The sequence below is a fragment of the Bicyclus anynana genome, chromosome 2 (genome assembly GCF_947172395.1).
Source record: "Bicyclus anynana chromosome 2, ilBicAnyn1.1, whole genome shotgun sequence".
In the NCBI taxonomy this organism is placed as follows: domain Eukaryota; kingdom Metazoa; phylum Arthropoda; class Insecta; order Lepidoptera; family Nymphalidae; genus Bicyclus; species Bicyclus anynana.
In genome coordinates, this window is record NC_069084.1 from 6,594,354 (window position 1) to 6,608,079 (window position 13,726).

Consider the following 13,726-nt stretch of genomic DNA (forward strand, 5'->3'; position numbering starts at 1 on the left):
AAAATTACGTAAACATTGAGTTACTTGCAATATTAACAATTTGTTTCTTTGACGACGCTATTCCTTAGCTTTGTTCACGTTATTTTCTTAAGCAAACCTAGTTAGGTGCTTTTATGTTTCTACCACAATAATATACGCGTATACTGCTAGTTTATGTAAATCCTTGACTTTGCCCTCGAAAAAAATGGTTAATGTTAGATATTTCAAGCAAAGGAGAGGAAGCATTAGGCAATAAATTAGTATTGAATTTAATTTGATTAATTACCTATCTATATATATAAAAATTAATTGCTGTTCGTTAGTCTCGCTAAAACTCGCGAACGGCTGAACGGATTTATCTTATCTTGGTCTTCAAATGTTCGTGGAGGTACAGGGAAGGTTTAAAAGGTGAGAAAAATTAGAATAATTGCCTACAAACGTTCAAGAGTCAAGGGGTAGGGTATGGTAGGGGTAGAGTAGTGTAGAGTAGGGATAGGGAAGAAGTGCACATAAGTCAAAGCGAAGCTTGACCGGGTCCACTAGTTCATTATAAATCAGATTCTGAAGTCTCAAAAGAGCAGAAGCGCTGTTCTAGAACAATTTTTCTATAACTCGAACGCCTGAGTTTCGAATTCATCTATACGTCTCTCTCTTTAGTATCGTGTTAAACAGAGAAAGATATAGATACGATATTGAACCTTACACTGTGGAGTTATAATGATAATTATTATAGAATAGTTACAGCAGCTGCAGCAGTAGAAACTTGATCTATAAGGAAAGTCTGCTGCGGATTTAGTGGATCACTGAACTAGAAGACTCAGCGGTAACGAAGCATTATCTAACGCAAAACTGCAATTGTTGGATTATCGCCTTTAATTGCCCATCTGTCGATTTACAACAGGATCTTTAAATCTAGTTCCAGCTTCACTTTTTTAGTTTTTATCATAAAACTGCCAGGTATTGTCGTTATCAATCCATATTCGGCTCACTGCTGAGCTCGAGTCTCCTCTCAGAATGAGAGGGGTTAGGCCAATAGTCCACCACGCTGGCCCTATGCGAATTGGCAGACTTCACACACGCAGAGAAAATTCGCTGGTATGCAGGTTTTCTCACGATGTTTTCCTTCACCGTTTGAGACACGTGATATCTAATTTCTTAAAATGCACACAACTGAAAAGTTGGAGGTGCATGCCCTAGACCGGATTCGAACCCATACCCTCCGGAATCGGAAGTAGGGGTCATATACACTGGGCTATCACGGCTTAGGCAAGTCAGGTATTGTAGTAATCTGCATTAATACTTAATTGATGTCCCTTGGAATCGGACGAAGCGTTTAAGCTCTTCGTTCCGGATTTGCACTCCAAAGTTAGAGAATGCTCTTCCAGCTTCCTACCACTGACGATACGAGTGGTGGATTTGTCTACCACTTACGACATGGCTATCTTCAAAATACTCTTCTATAATGAGATCCCCAAGACTGTGATGGACCTGCCAATGCATAGCTCTAAGCAATGTGTTAAAAAACATTTACTTAGTCGAGGGTACTACAACATTGATGAGTTCCTTAATGATAAAGATGCTTGGAGGCCGTTGGATCAGCTTCCACCTTCACACAGAAAGTAAAACTATAAGAAATGTAAACAGTAATTGTTATCAATTGTAAATTATAATACTGTATGACTTTTTCAAAAGAGCAACTGTTGAGTTTCTTGCCGGTATCTTCTCAGCAGAACCTGCCTTCCGAACCGGTGGTAGAATCTTTACAAATAGTCAACTGACGTGTCAAAAGTGCTTGTAAAGTGAGCCTACTTGAAATAAAAAGTCTGTAAGGGACGTCACAATCTCATCATCATCATCGTATCAGCCGATGGACGTCCACTGCAGGACATAGGCCCATTGTAGGGACTTTAAAACATCACGATACTGAGCCACCTGCATCCAGCGAATCCCTGCGACTCGCTTGATGTCGTCAGTCCACCTGGTGGGGGGTCGAGCACCACTGCGCTAGCATCATAATGTAATAGTCAGTAACGGCCAGCATTAAAACACTGGCTTACCTTGGATAAAACCAGGATGCCATTATAACATCTACTGAGTATTATAATAAAAATTTGTTAATTTTATCTTCAACGATCAGCGAATGTGAGTCAGTCGTACGTTATATTTTGTTGCACCTGAGTAGCCAGAATGTAGTTTGTCTTTTTTTTTTCAAAGAGAACAGTAAAATTCATTAAGTACTCATAACAAACGTTCGCAAAGTTAAAACTATGTCTATTTATTAACAGTGGCAAACTGTGTTTTCCTCAAATTTGTAACTAATACTGTAAAATACAATTTAGCTTCCTGCGTTCCCGGTACTACGAAACTTTGAGTTAGGTATATCAAATTTTCTATGAACGCAGTACGCAGTAGTATATCTAACTAAGCTTATAATACTTAAGCTTAGAGTTTCAGTTTAGACAACAACTAATGCGATGTGCAAACTGCATGTCATGTCTGCCGACTTCGTAAGTTGTTCAATTTAAAGGCCAGATGGCTCTAAAACTTGCAGATTTGCTGACTAAGGTCCTGCTCACATTAGTTCGTGCAAAGGACTGGTGGTGTAATTACTGTCAGTAAATGTCGAGATAACATCGTAGCACTTGTGGTTAGTTACATACGAGAAGTGTGGTTTAGTTTGACAGTTTAACTATCAAACTATATGTCTACGTTTTAATTAGTGTAACTGCATATCTTTATATAAAAAAAAGAAAGTTATAACTCGAGAACGGCTGGACCGATTAGACCGAAAATGGGTGGAGAAGTAGCTTAGAACCAGGAGGAGGACATAGGATACTCAAAATTGGGGGAAGAGTGGAGGTAGGGTTGAATAGGGTATGGTAGGATAATGACAATTTTCTTAATAAGTACTCTGCGTGTGTGAAGTCTTCCAATCCGCATTTGGCGGCGTGGTGGGCTATTTGGCCTAACCCCTCTCATTCTGAGAGGAGACTCGAGCTCAGCATTTAGCTGAATATGATGATGACGATTATGAAAAGACTAGGTATTTTTATTTTAATCGTCTGTTTTAAATGTCTACCGAAATTAGCGACTCGAATTTTGTATCATATTAAAAAGGTAACTGAGCGCGAAATAAATTTTGTGTCATCTTTCGAGGCCTGTTTAACAACCGGTAAAATTTGCGTTATTAGGATTTTAATATTTGAACGAAATATCTAGAGGATCGGGACCCCGAAACGGGAATTTTTGTGTAATTGAAAGCGTTGGGATACCGCTGTGAGTTCTCGGCCTGTTCCCGAAGAGATATTTCGAACAAAAGTTTACTATGGCATGTAACCTTTATGGTTCTGCCATATGAAACTAGAATCGTGATCTGGGCTGATTGAGGTTTTCTTAATTGATCCAGGTCTGGCTGCTGGGAGGCTTGGGCCGTGGCTAGTTATCACCCTACCGACAAGGACGTACCCCTAAGCGATTTAGCGTTCGGTTCGATGTCGTGTAGAAACCGAAAGGGGTGTGTATATTCATCCTACTCCTAACAAGTTAGCCCCCTTCTGAGAGATTATAGTCGAGGGCTAACTTGTAGAAAATAAATAAAAAAGGGTAAAACATACTTAACGACCTTCTTATTATACTTCCGCGACATTTTTACGTCCGAAATTCCAAGTGTCTGAAGACGAAAGTATAGATAGAAGGCATCAGTGGAGCTGGCTTTTATAATTATCAGAAATTGCAAGTCGTCACCTCATTCAATGAATGCCCATCACTCACCGTTGCAACGAAATCTTTTCTAAGCATTTTCCGGCACTTGGTTTTTTATAAGCTTTTCTTCACTAAAAACAATAGTCAAAAACCAAACAAACAAACCAGCAAACCTCTGACCTCTGACTCCGATTCCGGAGGGTGTGGGTTCGAATCCGGTCCGGGACATGCACCTCCAACTTTTCGGTTGTGTGCATTTTAAGAAATTAAATATCGCGTGTCTCAATAACGGTGAAGGAAAACATCGTGAGGAAACCTGCATACCAGAGAATTTTCTTAATTCTCTACATATGTGAAGTCCGCCAATCCGCATTGGGCCAGCGTGGTGGACTATTGGCGTAACCCCTCTCACTCCGAGAGGAGACTCGAGCTCGAGCCAATGTGAGTTGAAACCTAGTAGGTACTACTTACATATATCTAATCAAATATAAATTATTCCAAAGCTGTACTGAGGGTTGCAAATTGTTCACCGAGTTAGTGTAACTTTTATATTAATGTAATGAGTTTTAATGAGTTATCTCAAAGTTGACAAAGACTGTATGAACTGCAAGTTCGAACCAAGGAATGAAAATTTATTTAATTAATAGAATGTCGGTTAGCATTACTTGTAATCTTTATAGTTAAAATCAATTATTATTGAAAAGATATGTATATAATCAAAATATTACGGAATATTATCGAATCCCGTGATTCTTTATACTCGTAATATGTGAACTGTGATTTGTGAACAAATTATTAAAACTGTGACGGCCTCCGTGGCGCAGTGGTATGCGCGGTGGATTTACAAGACGGAGGTCCTGGGTTCGATCCCCGGCTGGGCAGATTGAGATTTTCTTAATTTGTCTAGGTCTGGCTGGTGGGAGGCTTCGGCCGTGGCTAGTTACCACCCTACCGGCAAAGACGTACCGCCAAGCGATTTAGCGTTCCGGTACGATGCCGTGTAGAAACCGAAAGGGGTGTGGATTTTCATCCTCCTCCTTGACAAGTTAGCCCGCTTCCATCTTAGACTGCATCAATACTTACCATCAGGTGAGATTGTAGTCAAGGGCTAACTTGTAAAGAATAAAATAAAAAAAAAACTGTAACTCTAAAAATTAAGGACTTTACATACAAACTTTCATCCCCTATTTTATCCCCTTAAGAGGATACCAAAATCTTTTCTTTAGCGATTTCTGCGTTATAGTGAATAACATGAAAAGTCTCAGCCCGATCGGTTTTAAATTGACAAAGTTTCATACAAACTTTCATCCATATTTTATCCCCTTGGGAGTAGAATTGATCAAAATCCTTTCTTAACGAATGCCTACGTCATAATATCTACGTGCGAATTTCAGCCCGATCCGTCTTCTTATGTGCATCTGTGTGCGTGTCAGCGTGTACGTATAATATGCGAACAGGGAGAATATGGTGTGCATCATTTTTTACTTCAGATGTCTATGTAGATAGGTATATTTACGCAGCCCAACCACTAGTCTGTAATATTTGTATCGATTTTTCCGAGGCTATTGTATCGATATGCATATATTTTTTGCTTGATAATTTTAATTTTCACTAAAATCACAAAACTCGTTTTATTTTTAATTTACAACAGTACTCGTTTGCTATTGGCAAACAAAAGGTTTTTAATATTGACAAGTGAATATTAATTACTTGATTCGCAGACTTTTTAATCAAATATCGAAATTATATCAGAAATTAATTGTTGCTTTTAATATAGTTGAGTGCTGTTATACCCATGTAAAAAAAGATTATTGATAAACTTAATCAGAATATTGAGTTTAAATAATACCAATTGGTTCAGTATAATAAATTGGTACAATCAAAAAATTAACAGTTCGATAGGTATTATTTATTTTATCTTTTTATAATGCAAAAGTCATAATTTAAGTAGGTACATGAATTCTTAGCCATATTGTCAATACAGAAGATGAAGACATTTGTTTAATATTTTTTAATATTACCCCTTAAGTTTTGAAAGCTGCATATTAAATAACTGTCAAAATTCTTTTTTTTTTAAGAACAAGCTCTTTCAAAACGTCAGATTATGGTTGTTATTTTTAGCAGACTCAGAAGTGATTACAAAAATAAGAAAACTAATGTCGAATAAAGAAATGATTCATAACATTTGTCAGGATAACTTAATTAATAAATCAAACTGTAACCTAAATAAGACCCTAGAATGGCAGAGAATGACCTTGAGTGAAGTCACGCACTTGTGAACGTTGTGTGTAGGGTTAAAGGCGCCTTTGACTGTTAAAAAACACTCCCCGTTTCCACTCAAGTCACTCTCCTCGCCTTTCCCAAGTAACCCATAAAGTATTACACAACAAGAGGTGTGGATGGCTCAAACGCCACGACCACACTGAAGTCATCCGTACCGCAAGTCGTTGCAACACGGCGATAACATAATGGTGATAAGTATAGTCGAAAACTTAAAATTAAAATTACGAGGGTTTCAAACGCGTCTTGCTCCAAGAAGAGCCCATAGAAAAGTCTTGTTATTTACTTTACAAATAGACATAATATTATTTTCTTTCTCTAGTGAAAATAATTGCCTACCCGCCAGTTTTATCTCTGGCAAGATGCGAGCAATTAACGGGACTGTCTATGTAACAGACGCTCTTATTCGCATCTGTTGCTTGCAACAGCCGGTTAGCTTAGCTTGTTAGTTGTTTTTTCTACCGACTTAAAAAAAAGGAGGAGGTTCTCCTTTCAACGCGTACGTTTTTTTTGTCAATGTTACCTCATAACTTCGTCATTTATTAACCAATTTTGAAAATTATTTTTTTGGTTGAAAGAGTAGCTTTTCAGATTTAATTATTATACCTATAGTAAAGCTTAAATAATCATCAGAAGGTTAATTTTTTTCTAAAGGAAAAGATGATGATACCTATGAATTAACTGTCTCTGTTTCCGATCTACAAATCTCTCCGATCCGATCGATCCGATCGAAATCCGATCGAAGGGATCTCGCCGAGGTACAAACTTCCCACTCCGTTCTAAAAAAAATGGAAGTTATCATAAAGAAAAGATATTTTTTTTATAAAACAAATATTTTTTTGTGTTATACAATAATTATGTATAGAATTTGTATTTTACTAAACCAAATGAGCGCACGTCGCTAAAGTAACAAAATGAGCATAAATAAGTGAAAGTTAAGCATTTAAAAGTTTCGGTGTGTCGACTTAATCACAAAACACCGTAAAATAATAGTTTCCCCGACTTGTGGGGGCGAGGAAACTTGAGCAATTTGATTCCGCCCCAATAATTAGAGGATTCCAAACTCCAAATTGTATTATAACATCAACTAAATGTATGTTTATTGTAATTTAGACGTATTTTACATCATTAAAATAAAGTGTTTATTTAACAAAATATTAAGGTAAGTTTATTTGATGTTAAATAAATGAACGTCTTTAAAATTTGCCTTTTGGGTTTGACTAAAAGTTTGTCTCGTGTAGGCTTAGAAACAGCTTAACGGATTTTAACAGACCAACGTGATTTGGGTAAAGGTATCTTCATTTTATAATTACACGGCGACGATAAAAAGTAACAGTTCTGAAAGAACAGTCAGTCAGAGATGTTTCATTATGATATCTCAGACGCCATACACTTTAGAAAGGTTTAAATTTTAACTTTTATCAAAAGAAGAGTTTGAAAAAGAAACAGGTACGAGTTCGAACTCACGAGCAGATGAGGTCACTAAAGCCTCATCAGAGCCTCGTCGTTTACTCTGGACTGCAGAAAGACCGACCAATGGCGGTATAACCATTCACCATTGGCTGGATAGATATGCCATAGACCGGTGTAGTGTAGCAGCGAAACCAACGTGAAAATTCTAGCCCTAAGAGGATCAACTCGCCTTCTCAGCGTCATTACCATGTCCAAACCTTGAATGAGATACATCAAAAATCTACAGACCATACACGGCAGCCCTACCATATCTGGTTTTGGCAAGAGTCAATGTAACAAGGCAGGGCAAGGGGTGTCAGAAAAGATTCCGCTGTCCACCCCGTGGCCTAGATCTAGCAATATCTAACACAAGCAATGAACGACGAAAATTTATGATAGAGTTGGAGCAACCGTGACATGCATATCGTGTAATGTTTTACCACTAGCCATGCCAAGGGTTAATCTTTTAAAAACATCACTAACCTTACCTTGGCTCGTTTTTGTACAGGTACCATAAGTTGTACTCTTTTTTTTTTAAACGAGACCAGGTTTCGCGATTGTCGCGTGTCTACCTTGCGCAGGGGCCATGTGAATCTTCTCTGTACTCTAAATAAAATGAATATAGAAATCGATGTCGCAAGTCAGCATGTTCCAGTTACTACGATAACGTTCAATACATGACAGCATTGATAGATATCCATAAGACACAATATACCAGGACACTACATCGTTCCAATCCGGGCATCGAGTTCCTAAATCGGGACAATCCCGGTACGAATGGACGGTTAAATCTTGCGGCGAGGTACAGATTAGTAACACCTGTGAATAATAAACAACGCCAATCCTTTACCGGCGCGTCGTAATCCGCGTTAAATTTTCACCTAATCCGAGTCCTAAATCTGAAAACATTTCGAAGTTTTCGTTAACACCCACCCAGTGTCAACGTGAATTACTTTTGTTTAATGTTTTATGGTTCCACACTCTCATGGGATGGGACCTTTATTTCTTTTATTACATTTATTTTTTAAACTTGACCTGTTTGTTCAATTTTGTATGTTAAATATCGTTAGACTTAACATTATCATCTTATTCAACAATTAACGGACGCCCACAACTTCGTTCGTAAACTTTCAATCCCTATTTCACCACTTTACGGGTTGAATTATAAATTATTGAATCATGTTATATTTTTTAATTTTTTATTATGGTTTATAAACAAATTATAATTCTTTCTTAGCGGATGCCTACGTCATAACATCTAGGTATGGTATAGGTGCATGCCAAATTTCAGTCCGATCCGTCTAGTGGTTTCGGCTGTGCGTTGATAGATCACTATGTCAGTCAGTCTCCGCACCGCAGTTTCCTCAAGATGTTTTTTTCTTCACCGTTTGAGACAAGTGATATTAAATTTTAAAAATGCACATAAGTCAAAATTTGGAGGTGCATGCTCCGGACTGGATTCGTACCTACGCCCACCGAATCGATAGTAGAGGTCAAATCCACTGAGTCATCACGGCTCTAGATACGTAATAGAAAATCAGATTATTGCATAGCTTATCAAAGGACTCGAAACCACGATTCCATTATCTGAAGCTAAATACACTTAAATCTAAATTCTAAATACAAGCCCTCATGAACATTTCATCAAATTAACGGTATAAAAAATATTTTTCGACAAGTATGCTTATAAAGTTAGAGCAATTTTTACAGGTTGTTTAGTACAGCAGAAAAGCGACTAAAATTACGCTAAATCTGCACTGCAGTCAAGAGTGTAAATCATTAACTTCGACACTACAATGGTAAACATGGGCCAATTTATACTTAGCTACCGTCATAACACTTATTTCTACTACCATACTGTGCAAATTCCTTTATCTTAGTTGTAAGAAAACTTGGCATAATTGTTGAGAGCCTCCACAATTGTATGGATTAACAACGGCTCGAGAACAGTGGAAAATTATATTAGCATAATATTATAAACTAGTGCCGCATATTTTAGTGTTACATGCATAATGGGATTTGCACAATGATCTGTATCTAAACATTTAGAAACATTTTGTTTAGATACAAAACTTTTCTTTATCTAGGTATCTATGACGTATGAGTATGTCTTACAATAACACTTGTGCAGTGTGATTGCCTGCGCACACTACCAAAGTATATACAGACAGCCTAGTGGCAGTTTGATACTGTTACTATCGCGTTAACGTAAACGCGAATTTCTAAGGAATCGAAAAGTGCCATCTAGTGGCACTACTGCACAACTGTTTCAATTCTATATGAATATGCGTTTACGTCAACGCGATAGTAACTATGAAAATATGGAAAGCTCCCACTAGGTACACTGACGACCTCTCTAGTTGGTAATGTGTTTTCAGTAGAGAGGTCAAACACTATCACATATGTTATGTCACACTTTTAAAATGCGACACTCGGCAGTTAATTCTACGTTTAATAATTATCATTTCTTATACAATGGTTCATAGCGTATCTATATATATAAAAATGATTGCTGTTCGTTAGTCTCGCTAAAACTCGAGAACGGCTGAACGGATTTATCTTATCTTGGTCTTCAAATGTTCGTGGAGGTATAGGGAAGGTTTAAAAGGTGAAAAGAATTAGAATAATTGCCGGGAAAACCATAAAAACAACCCTTTTCTATTTCCCATACAAACGTTTAAGAGTCAAGGGGTAGGGCATGGTAGGGGTAGAGTAGTGTAGAGTAGGGATAGGGAAGAAGTGCACATAAGTCAAAGCGAAGCTTGACCGGGTCCACTAGTTTCTAATAAATATAGTCACGGGCGGTAGCTCTATAGCTTTCTGGATCTAGACCCTCAAGGCACCTTTAAATACGCCCATGAATACAGTTTTACCACACTAGTCTTAAAAGTGCGTATACAAAACATATATTTTAGTTAACAATGACAAAGTAATTGCTATTTACAATCATAAGGCGCATTTTTAAAATCGCGTTGTAGAAGACACTCGCATGCTCTTTGATTATAAAACTTAAACATTAGTAAACCTATACTCGTAAGCTGTAAAATAAGGTATTATATGTCTCAGCACATGAATTTTTTTTTGCAAGACACAGCTCTATACAAAAGCCGGCATTCTCTTTTGATTCCCAGCTCTAATTAAAATCAAAATTTAGTTAGACTTAGTTTGACAAGTGCACTTTTGAATCATCGAGTTCGATTATTTTAATCTTCTTTATTTTAGAAGCTTTTGCAGTTGTAGTGTGACAGAAAAGAGTAGAAAATAAATGAGGGCGCTGAAGTCACTTATTTATTCATAGGGTAACCCTGTGTTCTGCCATACACTTGGGATTGCAACTATCTTGATACTTGATATTAATTGATATTTTGTTCTATACGTAGGTAATATTATGTTCTTATTTGAAACAATATGATCTGTTGAAAATATATTATCATCTAATATAAATAAATTAACAAATATATTTGAGAAATTTTTCTTCACCGTTTGAGGCGTGATATTTAACTTCATCGTGAGGAAACCTGCATACCTGAGAATTTTCTTAATTATCTACGTGTGTGAAATTTGCCAATCTGTATTTCCCGGCGTGGTGGACTAAGACCTCTCTCATTCTGAGAGGAGACTCATGCTCAGCAGTGAACCGAATATAGATTGTTAATGATGATGAATTTGGGAAATACTTACCTAATATCTAACCCCGTAGTAAGCAACATGTGTTATGATTTACATTTTATTAAAATAAATTGAAGTCAATCTCATCTAAATAAAATATATTTTATTTAGATGAGAATGAATTGTAATTATGCGAATTTTCACTATGATTTTATTAATCTGATAAAACTATCAATAATTATTGGTTGCTCTATAATGACATATCTTTGTGTTAATTACAATTAATGTAGTGTTGCCACATAACTTCTACTCTTATAGGTCGCACACCGCACAGTACGTGTTATTGTAAGAACATTGACTACAGAATATCAGCAAAATAAAATAAAGTATTATCATATCATTTATATCCGGTTCCGGTTGTCAAATAATAAAGTCTACTTACGTTGCGTTTATGGAAAGGACACAATGCAAGAGGAACGGGGAGGCCTTTGCCCAGCAGTGGGATAAAATTTTACTATAAAGCATGTAATAAATATTATGTAATTTAGATTGTAAAGGCTTAAATAAATAAATAAGTTAGCATATCATGAAGTACTGTCTTACAAATAAGTATACTGGTATAATTAGGTATAATTGGATCTGTACATATACGTTCAGAAACATGTTAAGTGTATCTACACTTGTGCACTATGATTAAACAAAGGCCCTTTTTCTAACTAGAGGCACTACACTCGCCACTTAACCTACTCGTACCTTGACCATTCCACTATGATTCCACTTAGCGACCGATCTCTTTCTATAGTCGATTTATCTTTCTGGATACCTATAAATAGATAAAATATCTATATAAAGTTAATAATATTATGTTATATTTATGTCGCCGTGGAGGCTTGGTTCACTGAAAAATCTAGATAGCTTATTAGTTGCTTGCATACCTGCTCCTCTATTCACCATTTTGGTCTTTATTATCAATCTATTAAAATAAACGTCAAATCAATTGAGAAATGTCATCTACCTATTGTATTGTGTGTGATATCCACCAGTAGACACCGGATGACATTTGCTACATTGAATCTCAATTACGTATATGTCAACTAGCATACGTCAAAGATAGTGAATTAGTCTGCAGTACTACCTAATGGGGTGAAGCTGACAAATTGAATAAGTCAAAGCTTGACTAGGTTAGTTATTTTCAAATTAATGTTATTTAAATTATACAATATAATTAATTGATATAATGAGCATGATTACGACTCATAAAAGTAAAACTGTTGGCAATTAAAAGATTTATTATCATAGTAGGTATAAAAATATTAACTCAGACATACTTTTATATCTGTCCATGTTCAGATAAGAACGTAGTGTACTCGTATATAAAATGCTCTTTGTTGATAAACTACACAAGATACGGACTAAGAGCCTGCTTTAACCAGACCTACTACATTTTATTAAGACTGAAAGTTTGTTAGCCCATGATCCTACCACAGATAAATACGGTGGCCAATTGGATTGTGGTGGCTTTCGAAGTTGGCAGGTTTCAAGGGTCCAAGTCCAACAAGTATTAAGCGTGTTTCTTTATATTTTGGTAAAATAATTATGACAAATCATGTCCCCAATCGCGAACAAAGTCCTTGGGCCCATTCATTAGAACGTTACAGAAATTAAAAATGTATGTAAAAAATCTTGTAGTCTATTTGAATTTTAGACGAAATAATATTGGCCAAAAGTAATTTTATTAGTTTTACAGTATAAAAATAATGAAATTAACTTGATCGAGCTTTACAAATGTGTATTTCATTGATTGAATTTTCAGCGCGCATTTTCAAAGACAGCTGACAATCAGTCAGCTTTCTTTGAAAATGCGCGCTGTCAATACGTCGACAAAGCAGAGCGAGAACAATCGTTATTCGTTTATTCGCAGTTAAAATAAGTATTCGACTAAAGAGTAAGACTAAGAGTTCCTATGACTATTTTAGACATTAATTATTTTATAAAAATTGAAATAATTACTGGTTATACGCATTTATAAACATCTACAACCGAGTATAATAAAAAATATTATTTGTCGATCTGTTGTATGTATCGATTTTATATTAATAGACGCCTTCTGTGAATGTCAATGTCATCGTATATGTTTGAAAGTAAATTAATTCTATGTTTTATATTTGTCAAGCTGACAGTTTTCCTAGAGATTTTGACAAAATGTGTCAAATTAATGTTAAATCCCTAGAAAACTTTGACTCACAAATAATGAATTTGAATACCTCCCTAAGAGGGAGAAGAAGAAGTCTAGCTAACGCAGGCCCTAATACGCTGTTTCGACAAAAATGTTTCGAGTGAATATTGCATTCCCGAGCGCGGCTCAACTTGACAAGAATTCGATTTTCGAATGTCGGATATCTGTTTGACTTTAAGAGAAAATTAAAATTCAACATATCGGATTTTCGGCAGATTTATACTGTGGAAATGGCTCGCTAGCTAAATAAAGAAGATCACTCTGGGAAATTGTACTCGTATTTTCCAAATTGTAACAATTTTTTCCCGGCATTTTTTAAAATACGATCGAGGTTATGAACTTTTATTGGAAATGCCTGCCTTTTTATTAGGTTTTGAAATTTAATATAAAAGAAAACCTCTAGGATTCACTGGAGTGTTGAAGCCGGATCAAAAACATAGAGAACGCCTACCAATTCGATGACATAAG